Genomic DNA, 12394 nt, shown 5'->3' with positions numbered 1-12394 from the left:
CTTGATACTGGAAACTCGGGGCCAGGACTTGATACTGGAACCTCGGAGCTTGGAGTTGATACTGGAACCTCGGAGCCTGGAGTTGATAATGGAACCCCGGAGACAGAACTTGATACTGGAACCTCGGAGCCTGGAGTTGATACTAGAACCTCGGAGACAGGACTTGATACTGGAACCTCGGGGCCAGGACTTGTTACCGGAACCTCGGAGACAGTACTTGATACTGGAACCTCGGAGACAGGACTTGATACAGGAACCTCGGAGCCTGGAGTTGATACTGGAACCTCGGGGCCAGGACTTGATATTGCAACCCCGGGGCCAGGACTTGTTACCGGAACCTCGGAGACAGGACTTGATACTGGAACCTTGGAGCCTGGCTTTGATATTGGAACCCCGGGGCCAGGACTTGATACCGGAACCTCGGAGACAGGACTTGATACTGGAACCTCGGAGACAGGACTTGATACTGGAACCTCGGAGCCTGGAGTTGATACTGGAACCTCGGAGCCTGGAGTTGATACTGGAACCTCGGTGCCTGGAGTTGATACTGGAACCTCGGAGCCTGGAGTTGATACTGGAACCTCGAGGACAGGACTTGATACTGGAACCTCGGAGCCTGGACTTGATTCTGGAACCTCGGGGCCAGGACTTGATACTGGAACCTCGGGGCCAGGACTTGATACTGGAACCTCGGGTCCAGGACTTGATACTGGCACCTCGGAGCCTGGACTTGCTACTGGAACCTCGGGGCCAGGACTTGATACTGGAACCTCGCGGCCAGGACTTGATACTGGAACCTCGGAGCCTGGAGTTGATACTGGAACCTCGGGGCCAGGACTTGATACTGGAACCTCGGAGCCTGGATTTGATACAGAAACGTCGGGGCCAGGACTTGATACTGGAACCTCGGAGCCTGGAGTTGATACCGGAACCTCGGAGACAGGACTTGATACTGGAACCTCGGAGCCTGGAGTTGATACTGGAAACTCGGAGACAGGAATTGATACTGGAACCTCGGAGACAGGACTTGATACCGGAACCTCGGAGCCTGGACTTGATACCGGAAACTCGGGGCCAGGACTTGATACTGGAACCTTGGAGCCTGGAGTTGATACTGGAACCTCGGAGACTGGAGTTGATACTGGAACCACGGGGCCAGGACTTGATACTGGAACCTCGGAGCCTGGAGTTGATACTGGAACCTCGGAGACAGGACCTGATACTTGAACCTCGGGGCAAGGACTTGATACTGTTACCTCGGGGCCAGGACTTGATACTGGAACCTCGGAGCCTGGAGTTGATACTGGAGCCTCCGAGCCTGGAGTTGATACTGGAACCTCGGGGCCAGTACTTGATACTGGAACCTCGGGGCCAGGACTTGATACTGGAAACTCTGGGCCAGGACTTGATACTGGAACCTCGGAGAAAGGACTTGATACTGGAACCTCGGAGACAGGACTTGATACCGGAACCTCGGGGCCAGGACTTGATACTGGAACCTCGGAGCCTGGACTTCATACCGGAACCTCGGGGCCAGGACATTATACCGGAAACTCGGAGACAGGACTTGATACTGGAACCTCGGAGACAGGACTTGATACTGGAACCTCGGAGCCTGGACTTGATACCGGAACCTCGGGGCCAGGACTTGATACTTGAACCTCGGGGCCAAGACTTGATACTGGAACCTCGGGGCCAGGACTTGATACTGGATCCTCGGAGCCTGGAGTTGATACTGGTACCTCGGAGCCTGGATTGATTCTGGAACCTCGGGGCCTGGACTTGATACTGGAACCTCGGGGCCAGGACTTGATGCTGGAACCTCGGAGCCTGAACTTGCTTCTGGAACCTCGGGGCCAGGACTTGATTCTGGAACCTCGGGGCCAGGACTTGATACTGGAACCTCGGAGCCTGGACTTGATTCTGGAACCTCGGGGCCAGGACTTGATACTGGAACCTCGGAGCATGGAGTTGATACTGGAACCTCGGGGCCAGGACTTGATACTCGAACCTCGGAGCCTGGACTTGGTACTGGAACCTCGGAGACGGGACCTGATACTTGAACCTCGGGGCAAGGACTTGATACTGGAACCTCGGAGCCTGGAGTTGATACTGGAACCACGTGGCCAGGACTTTATACTGGAACCTTGGAGACAGGACTTGATACTGGAACCTCGGGGCCAGGAGTTGATTCTGGAACCTCGGAGCCTGGAGTTGATACTGGAACCTCGGAGACAGGACTTGACACTGGAACCTCGGAGCCTGGACTTGATACTGGAATCTCGGGGCCAGGACTTGATACTGGAACCCCGGAGCCTGGACTTGATACTGGAACCTCGGTGCCAGGACTTGATACTGGAACCTCGGGGCCAGGACTTGATACTGGAACCTCGGAGCCTGGAGTTGATACTGGATCCTCGGGGCCAGGAGTTGATACTGGAACCTCGGGGCCAGGAATTGATACTGGAACCTCGGAGCCTGGAGTTGATACTGGAACCTCGGGGCCAGGACTTGATACTGGAACCTCGGAGCCTGGAGTTTGATAGTGGACCCTCGGGGCCAGGACTTGATACTGGAACCTCGGAGCCTGGAGTTTGATAGTGGAACCTCGGGGCCAGGACTTGATACTGGAACCTGGGAGACATGACTTGATTCTGGAACCTCGGGGCCAGGACTTGATACTGGAACCTCGGAGCCTGGAGTTGATACTGGAACCTCGGAGCCTGGACTTGATTCTGGAACCTCGGAGACAGGACTTGATACTGGAACCTCGGAGCCTGGAGTTGATACTGGAACCTCGGGTCCAGGACTTGCTACTGGAACCTCGGAGCCTGGAGTTGATACTGGAACCTCGGGGCCAGGACTTGATACTGGAACCTCGGGGCCAGGACTTGATACGAGAACCTCGGAGCTTGGAGTTGATACTGGAACCTCGGAGCCTGGAGTTGATACTGGAACCCCGGAGACAGGACTTGATACCGGAACCTCGGAGACAGGACTTGATACTGGAACCTCGGAGCCTGGAGTTGATACTGGAACCTCGGGGTCAGGACTTGATACTGGAAACTCGGGGCCAGGACTTGATACTGGAACCTCGGAGCTTGGAGTTGATACTGGAACCTCGGAGCCTGGAGTTGATACTGGAACCCCGGAGACAGAACTTGATACTGGAACCTCGGAGCCTGGAGTTGATACTAGAACCTCGGAGACAGGACTTGATACTGGAACCTCGGGGCCAGGACTTGTTACCGGAACCTCGGAGACAGGACTTGATACTGGAACCTCGGAGACAGGACTTGATACTGGAACCTCGGAGCCTGGAGTTGATACTGGAACCTCGGGGCCAGGACTTGATATTGCAACCCCGGGGCCAGGACTTGTTACCGGAACCTCGGAGACAGGACTTGATACTGGAACCTTGGAGCCTGGCTTTGATATTGGAACCCCGGGGCCAGGACTTGATACCGGAACCTCGGAGACAGGACTTGATACTGGAACCTCGGAGACAGGACTTGATACTGGAACCTCGGAGCCTGGAGTTGATACTGGAACCTCGGAGCCTGGAGTTGATACTGGAACCTCGGTGCCTGGAGTTGATACTGGAACCTCGGAGCCTGGAGTTGATACTGGAACCTCGAGGACAGGACTTGATACTGGAACCTCGGAGCCTGGACTTGATTCTGGAACCTCGGGGCCAGGACTTGATACTGGAACCTCGGGGCCAGGACTTGATACTGGAACCTCGGGTCCAGGACTTGATACTGGCACCTCGGAGCCTGGACTTGCTACTGGAACCTCGGGGCCAGGACTTGATACTGGAACCTCGCGGCCAGGACTTGATACTGGAACCTCAGAGCCTGGACTTGATTCTGGAACCTCGGGGCCAGGACTTGATACTGGAACCTCGGAGCATGGAGTTGATACTGGAACCTCGGGGCCAGGACTTGATACTGGAACCTCGGAGCCTGGAGTTGATACCGGAAGCTCAGAGACAGGACTTGATACTGGAACCTCGGTGCCTGGAGTTGATACTGGAACCTCGGAGATAGGACTTGATATTGGAACCTCGGAGACAGGACTTGATACCGGAACCTCGGAGCCTGGACTTGATACCGGAACCTTGGGGCCAGGACTTGATACTGGAACCTCGGAGCCTGGAGTTGATACTGGAACCTCGGTGACTGGACTTGGTACTGGAACCTCGGAGACAGGACCTGATACTTGAACCTCGGGGCAAGGACTTGATACTGGAACCTCAGGGCCAGGACTTGATACTGGAACCTCGGAGCCTGGAGTTGATACTGGAGACTCCGAGCCTGGAGTTGATACTGGAACCTCGGGGCCAGTACTTGATACTTGAACCTCGGGGCCAGGACTTGATACTGGAAACTCTGGGCCAGGACTTGATACTGGAACCTTGGAGAAAGGACTTGATACTGGAACCTCGGAGACAGGACTTGATACTGGAACCTCGGAGCCTGGACTTGATACCGGAACCTCTGGGCCAGGACATGATACCGGAACCTCGGAGACAGGACTTGATACTGGAACCTTGGAGACAGGACTTGATACTGGAACCTCGGAGCCTGGAGTTGATACTGGAACCTCGGGGCCAGGACTTGATACTGGAACCTCGGGGCCAGGACTTGATACTGGAACCTCGGAGCCTGGACTTGATTCTGGAACCTCGGGGCCAGGACTTGAAACTGGAACCTCGGAGCATGGAGTTGATACTGGAACCTCGGGGCCAGGACTTGATACTGGAACCTCGGAGCCTGGAGTTGATACCGGAACCTCGGAGACAGGACTTGATACTGGAACCTCGGAGCCTGGAGTTGATACTGGAACCTCGGAGACAGGACTTGATACTGGAACCTCGGAGACAGGACTTGATACCGGAACCTCGGAGACTGGACTTGATACCGGAACCTCGGGGCCAGGACTTGATACTAAAACCTCGGAGCCTGGAGTTGATACTGGAACCTCGGAGACTGGAGTTGATACTGGAACCTCGGAGACAGGACATGATACAGGAACCTCGGAGCCTGGACTTGATACTGGAACCTCGGATACAGGACTTGATACTGGAACCTCGGAGACAGGACTTGATACTGGAACTTCGGAGCCTGGACTTGATACTGGAACCTCGGAGCGTGGAGTTCATACTGTAACCTCGGAGACAGGACTTGATACTGGAACCTCGGAGACTGGACTTGATACCGGAACCTCGGAGCCTGGACTTGATACCGGAACCTCGGGGCAAGGACTTGATACTGGAACCTCGGAGCCTGGAGTTGATACTGGAACCTCGGGGTCAGGACTTGATACTGGAACCTCGGGGCCAGGACTTGATACTGGAACCTCAGGGCCAGGACTTGATACTGGAACCTCGGAGACAGGACTTGATACTGGAACCTCGGAGACAGGACTTGATACTGGAACCTCGGGGCCAGGACTTGATACTGGAAACTCGGAGCCTGTAGCTGATACAGGAACCTCGGAGACAGGACTTGATACTGGAACCTCGGATTTGGTACTGGAACTTCGGAGCCTGGACTTGATACTGGAACCTCGGAGCCTGGAGTTGATACCGGAACCTCAGGGCCAGGACTTGATACTGGAACCTCGGAGCCTGGAGTTGATACTGGAACCTCGGAGACAGGACCTGATACTTGAACCTCGGGGCAAGGACTTGATACTGTTACCTCGGGGCCAGGACTTGATACTGGAACCTCGGAGCCTGGAGTTGATACTGGAGCCTCCGAGCCTGGAGTTGATACTGGAACCTCGGGGCCAGTACTTGATACTGGAACCTCTGGGCCAGGACTTGATACTGGAAACTCTGGGCCAGGACTTGATACTGGAACCTCGGAGAAAGGACTTGATACTGGAACCTCGGAGACAGGACTTGATACCGGAACCTCGGGGCCAGGACTTGATACTGGAACCTCGGAGCATGGAGTTGATACTGGAACCTCGGGGCCAGGACTTGATACTGGAACCTCGGAGCCTGGAGTTGATACCGGAACCTCGGAGACAGGACTTGATACTGGAACCTCGGAGCCTGGAGTTGATACTGGAACCTCGGAGACAGGACTTGATACTGGAACCTCGCAGACAGGACTTGATACCGGAACCTCGGAGACTGGACTTGATACCGGAACCTCGGGGCCAGGACTTGATACTGGAACCTCGGAGCCTGGAGTTGATACTGGAACCTCGGAGACTGGATTTGGTACTGGAACCTCGGAGACGGGACCTGATACTTGAACCTCGGGGCAAGGACTTGATACTGGAACCTCGGAGCCTGGAGTTGATACCGGAACCTCGGAGACAGGACTTGATACTGGAACCTCGGAGCCTGGACTTGATACCGGAACCTCGGGGCCAGGACTTGATACTTGAACCTCGGGGCCAGGACTTGATACTGGAACCTCGGGGCCAGGACTTGATACTGGATCCTCGGAGCCTGGAGTTGATACTGGAACCTCGGAGCCTGGAGTTGATACTGGAACCTCGGAGACAGGACTTGATTCTGGAACCTCGGGGCCAGGACTTGATACTGGAACCTCGGAGCATGGAGTTGATACTGGATCCTCGGGGCCAGGACTTGATACTGGAACCTCGGAGCCTGGAGTTGATACCGGAACCTCGGAGACAGGACTTGATACTGGAACCTCGGAGCCTGGAGTTGATACTGGAACCTCGGAGACAGGACTTGATACTGGAACCTCGGAGACAGGACTTGATACCGGAACCTCGGAGACTGGACTTGATACCGGAACCTCGGGGCCAGGACTTGATACTGGAACCTCGGAGCCTGGAGTTGATACTGGAACCTCGGAGACTGGACTTGGTACTGGAACCTCGGAGACGGGACCTGATACTTGAACCTCGGGGCAAGGACTTGATACTGGAACCTCGGAGCCTGGAGTTGATACCGGAACCTCGGAGACAGGACTTGATATTGGAACCTCGGAGCCTGGACTTGATACCGGAACCTCGGGGCCAGGACTTGATACTTGAACCTCGGGGCCAGGATTTGATACTGGAACCTCGGGGCCAGGACTTGATACTGGATCCTCGGAGCCTGGAGTTGATACTGGAACCTCGGAGCCTGGAGTTGATACTGGAACCTCGGAGACAGGACTTGATACTGGAACCTCGGAGACAGGACTTGATACTGGAACTTCGGAGCCTGGACTTGATACTGCAACCTCGGAGACAGGACTTGATACTGGAACCTCGGAACCTGGAGTTGATACTGTAAACTCGGAGACAGGACTTGATACTGGAACCTCGGAGACAGGACTTGATACTGGAACCTCGGAGCCTGGACTTGATACCGGAACCTCGGGGCCAGGACTTGATACTTGAACCTCGGGGCCAGGACTTGATACTGGAACCTCGGGGCCAGGACTTGATACTGGAACCTCGGAGCCTGGAGTTGATACTGGAACCTCGGAGCCTGGAGTTGATACTGGAACCTCGGAGACAGGACTTGATACTGGAAACTCGGGGCCAGGACTTGATACTGGAACCTCGGAGCCTGGAGTTGATACTGGAACCTCGGGGCCAGGACTTGATAGTGGAACCTCGGGGCCTGGATTGATTCTGGAACCTCGGGGCCAGGCATTGATACTGGAACCTCGGGGCCAGGACTTGATACTGGAACCTCAGAGCCTGGACTTGATTCTGGAACCTCGGGGCCAGGACTTGATACTGGAACCTCGGAGCATGGAGTTGATACTGGAACCTCGGGGCCAGGACTTGATACTGGAATCTCGGAGCCTGGAGTTGATACCGGAAGCTCAGAGACAGGACTTGATAGTGGAACCTCGGTGCCTGGAGTTGATACTGGAACCTCGGTGACTGGACTTGGTACTGGAACCTCGGAGACAGGACCTGATACTTGAACCTCGGGGCAAGGACTTGATACTGGAACCTCAGGGCCAGGACTTGATACTGGAACCTCGGAGCCTGGAGTTGATACTGGAGACTCCGAGCCTGGAGTTGATACTGGAACCTCGGGGCCAGTACTTGATACTTGAACCTCGGGGCCAGGACTTGATACTGGAAACTCTGGGCCAGGACTTGATACTGGAACCTTGGAGAAAGGACTTGATACTGGAACCTCGGAGACAGGACTTGATACTGGAACCTCGGAGCCTGGACTTGATACCGGAACCTCTGGGCCAGGACATGATACCGGAACCTCGGAGACAGGACTTGATACTGGAACCTTGGAGACAGGACTTGATACTGGAACCTCGGAGCCTGGAGTTGATACTGGAACCTCGGGGCCAGGACTTGATACTGGAACCTCGGAGACTGGAGTTGATACTGGAACCTCAGAGACAGGACTTGATACAGGAACCTCGGAACCTGGACTTGATACTGGAACCTCGGATACAGGACTTGATACTGGAACCTCGGAGACAGGACTTGATACTGGAACCTCGGAGACAGGACTTGATACTGGAACTTCGGAGCCTGGACTTGATACTGGAACCTCGGAGCGTGGAGTTCATACTGTAACCTCGGAGACAGGACTTGATACTGGAACCTCGGAGACTGGACTTGATACCGGAACCTCGGAGCCTGGACTTGATACCGGAACCTCGGGGCAAGGACTTGATACTGGAACCTCGGAGCCTGGAGGTGATACTGGAGCCTCCGAGCCTGGAGTTGATACTGGAACCTCGGGGTCAGGACTTGATACTGGAACCTCGGGGCCAGGACTTGATACTGGAACCTCAGGGCCAGGACTTGATACTGGAACCTCGGAGACAGGACTTGATACTGGAACCTCGGAGACAGGACTTGATACTGGAACCTCGGGGCCAGGACTTGATACTGGAAACTCGGAGCCTGTAGCTGATACGGGAACCTCGGAGACAGGACTTGATACTGGAACCTCGGAGACAGGACTTGATACTGGAACTTCGGAGCCTGGACTTGATACTGCAACCTCGGAGCGTGGAGTTGATACCGGAACCTCGGGGCCAGGACTTGATACTGGAACCTCGGAGCCTGGAGTTGATACTGGAACCTCGGAGACAGGACCTGATACTTGAACCTCGGGGCAAGGACTTGATACTGTTACCTCGGGGCCAGGACTTGATACTGGAACCTCGGAGCCTGGAGTTGATACTGGAGCCTCCGAGCCTGGAGTTGATACTGGAACCTCGGGGCCAGTACTTGATACTGGAACCTCGGGGCCAGGACTTGATACTGGAAACTCTGGGCCAGGACTTGATACTGGAACCTCGGAGAAAGGACTTGATACTGGAACCTCGGAGACAGGACTTGATACCGGAACCTCGGGGCCAGGACTTGATACTGGAACCTCGGAGCCTGGACTTCATACCGGAACCTCGGGGCCAGGACATGATACCGGAAACTCGGAGACAGGACTTGATACTGGAACCTCGGAGACAGGACTTGATACTGGAACCTCGGAGCCTGGACTTGATACCGGAACCTCGGGGCCAGGACTTGATACTTGAACCTCGGGGCCAAGACTTGATACTGGAACCTCGGGGCCAGGACTTGATACTGGATCCTCGGAGCCTGGAGTTGATACTGGTACCTCGGAGCCTGGATTGATTCTGGAACCTCGGGGCCTGGACTTGATACTGGAACCTCGGGGCCAGGACTTGATACTGGAACCTCGGAGCCTGAACTTGCTTCTGGAACCTCGGGGCCAGGACTTGATTCTGGAACCTCGGGGCCAGGACTTGATACTGGAACCTCGGAGCCTGGACTTGATTCTGGAACCTCGGGGCCAGGACTTGATACTGGAACCTCGGAGCATGGAGTTGATACTGGAACCTCGGGGCCAGGACTTGATACTCGAACCTCGGAGCCTGGACTTGGTACTGGAACCTCGGAGACGGGACCTGATACTTGAACCTCGGGGCAAGGACTTGATACTGGAACCTCGGAGCCTGGAGTTGTTACCGGAACCTCGGAGACAGGACTTGATACTGGAACCTCGGAGCCTGGACTTGATACCGGAACCTCGGGGCCAGGACTTGATAGTGGAACCTCGGAGACAGGAGTTGATACTGGAACCTCGGAGCCTGGAGTTGATACTGGAACCTCGGAGACAGGACTTGATACTGGAACCTCGGAGCCTGGACTTGATACCGGAACCTCGGGGCCAGGACTTGATACTTGAACCTCGGGGCCAAGACTTGATACTGGAACCTCGGGGCCAGGACTTGATACTGGATCCTCGGAGCCTGGAGTTGATACTGGTACCTCGGAGCCTGGATTGATTCTGGAACCTCGGGGCCTGGACTTGATACTGGAACCTCGGGGCCAGGACTTGATACTGGAACCTCGGAGCCTGAACTTGCTTCTGGAACCTCGGGGCCAGGACTTGATTCTGGAACCTCGGGGCCAGGACTTGATACTGGAACCTCGGAGCCTGGACTTGATTCTGGAACCTCGGGGCCAGGACTTGATACTGGAACCTCGGAGCATGGAGTTGATACTGGAACCTCGGGGCCAGGACTTGATACTCGAACCTCGGAGCCTGGACTTGGTACTGGAACCTCGGAGACGGGACCTGATACTTGAACCTCGGGGCAAGGACTTGATACTGGAACCTCGGAGCCTGGAGTTGTTACCGGAACCTCGGAGACAGGACTTGATACTGGAACCTCGGAGCCTGGACTTGATACCGGAACCTCGGGGCCAGGACTTGATAGTGGAACCTCGGAGACAGGAGTTGATACTGGAACCTCGGAGCCTGGAGTTGATACTGGAACCTCGGAGCCTGGAGTTGATACTGGAACCACGTGGCCAGGACTTTATACTGGAACCTTGGAGACAGGACTTGATACTGGAACCTCGGGGCCAGGAGTTGATTCTGGAACCTCGGAGCCTGGAGTTGATACTGGAACCTCGGAGACAGGACTTGATACTGGAACCTCGGAGCCTGGACTTGATACTGGAATCTCGGGGCCAGGACTTGATACTGGAACCCCGGAGCCTGGACTTGATACTGGAACCTCGGTGCCAGGACTTGATACTGGAACCTCGGGGCCAGGACTTGATACTGGAACCTCGGAGCCCGGACTTGATACCGGAACCTCGGGGCAAGGACATGATACTGGAACCTCGGGGCAAGGACTTGATACTGGAACCTCGGAGCCTGGAGTTGATACTGGAACCTCGGAGCCTGGAGTTGATACTGGATCCTCGGGGCCAGGAGTTGATACTGGAAACTCGGGGCCAGGAATTGATACTGGAACCTCGGAGCCTGGAGTTGATACTGGAACCTCGGGGCCAGGACTTGATACTGGAACCTCGGAGCCTGGAGTTTGATAGTGGAACCTCGGGGCCAGGACTTGATACTGGAACCTCGGAGCCTGGAGTTTGATAGTGGAACCTCGGGGCCAGGACTTGATACTGGAACCTGGGAGACATGACTTGATTCTGGAACCTCGGGGCCAGGACTTGATACTGGAACCTCGGAGCCTGGAGTTGATGCTGGAACCTCGGAGCCTGGACTTGATTCTGGAACCTCGGAGACAGGACTTGATACTGGAACCTCGGAGCCTGGAGTTGATACTGGAACCTCGGGTCCAGGACTTGCTACTGGAACCTCGGAGCCTGGAGTTGATACTGGAAACTCGGGGCCAGGACTTGATACTGGAACCTCGGGGCCAGGACTTGATACTAGAACCTCGGAGCTTGGAGTTGATACTGGAACCTCGGAGCCTGGAGTTGATACTGGAACCCCGGAGACAGGACTTGATACCGGAACCTCGGAGACAGGACTTGATACTGGAACCTCGGAGCCTGGAGTTGATACTGGAACCTCGGGGCCAGGACTTGATACTGGAAACTCGGGGCCAGGACTTGATACTGGAACCTCGGAGCTTGGAGTTGATACTGGAACCTCGGAGCCTGGAGTTGATAATGGAACCCCGGAGACAGAACTTGATACTGGAACCTCGGAGCCTGGAGTTGATACTAGAACCTCGGAGACAGGACTTGATACTGGAACCTCGGGGCCAGGACTTGTTACCGGAACCTCGGAGACAGTACTTGATACTGGAACCTCGGAGACAGGACTTGATACAGGAACCTCGGAGCCTGGAGTTGATACTGGAACCTCGGGGCCAGGACTTGATATTGCAACCCCGGGGCCAGGACTTGTTACCGGAACCTCGGAGACAGGACTTGATACTGGAACCTTGGAGCCTGGCTTTGATATTGGAACCCCGGGGCCAGGACTTGATACCGGAACCTCGGAGACAGGACTTGATACTGGAACCTCGGAGACAGGACTTGATACTGGAACCTCGGAGCCTGGAGTTGATACTGGAACCTCGGAGCCTGGAGTTGATACTGGAACCTCGGTGCCTGGAGTTGATAC

This window comes from Hemitrygon akajei, chromosome 11 (assembly GCF_048418815.1).
Source record: "Hemitrygon akajei chromosome 11, sHemAka1.3, whole genome shotgun sequence".
In the NCBI taxonomy this organism is placed as follows: Eukaryota; Metazoa; Chordata; class Chondrichthyes; order Myliobatiformes; family Dasyatidae; genus Hemitrygon; species Hemitrygon akajei.
This window is presented reverse-complemented; position numbering follows the sequence as displayed.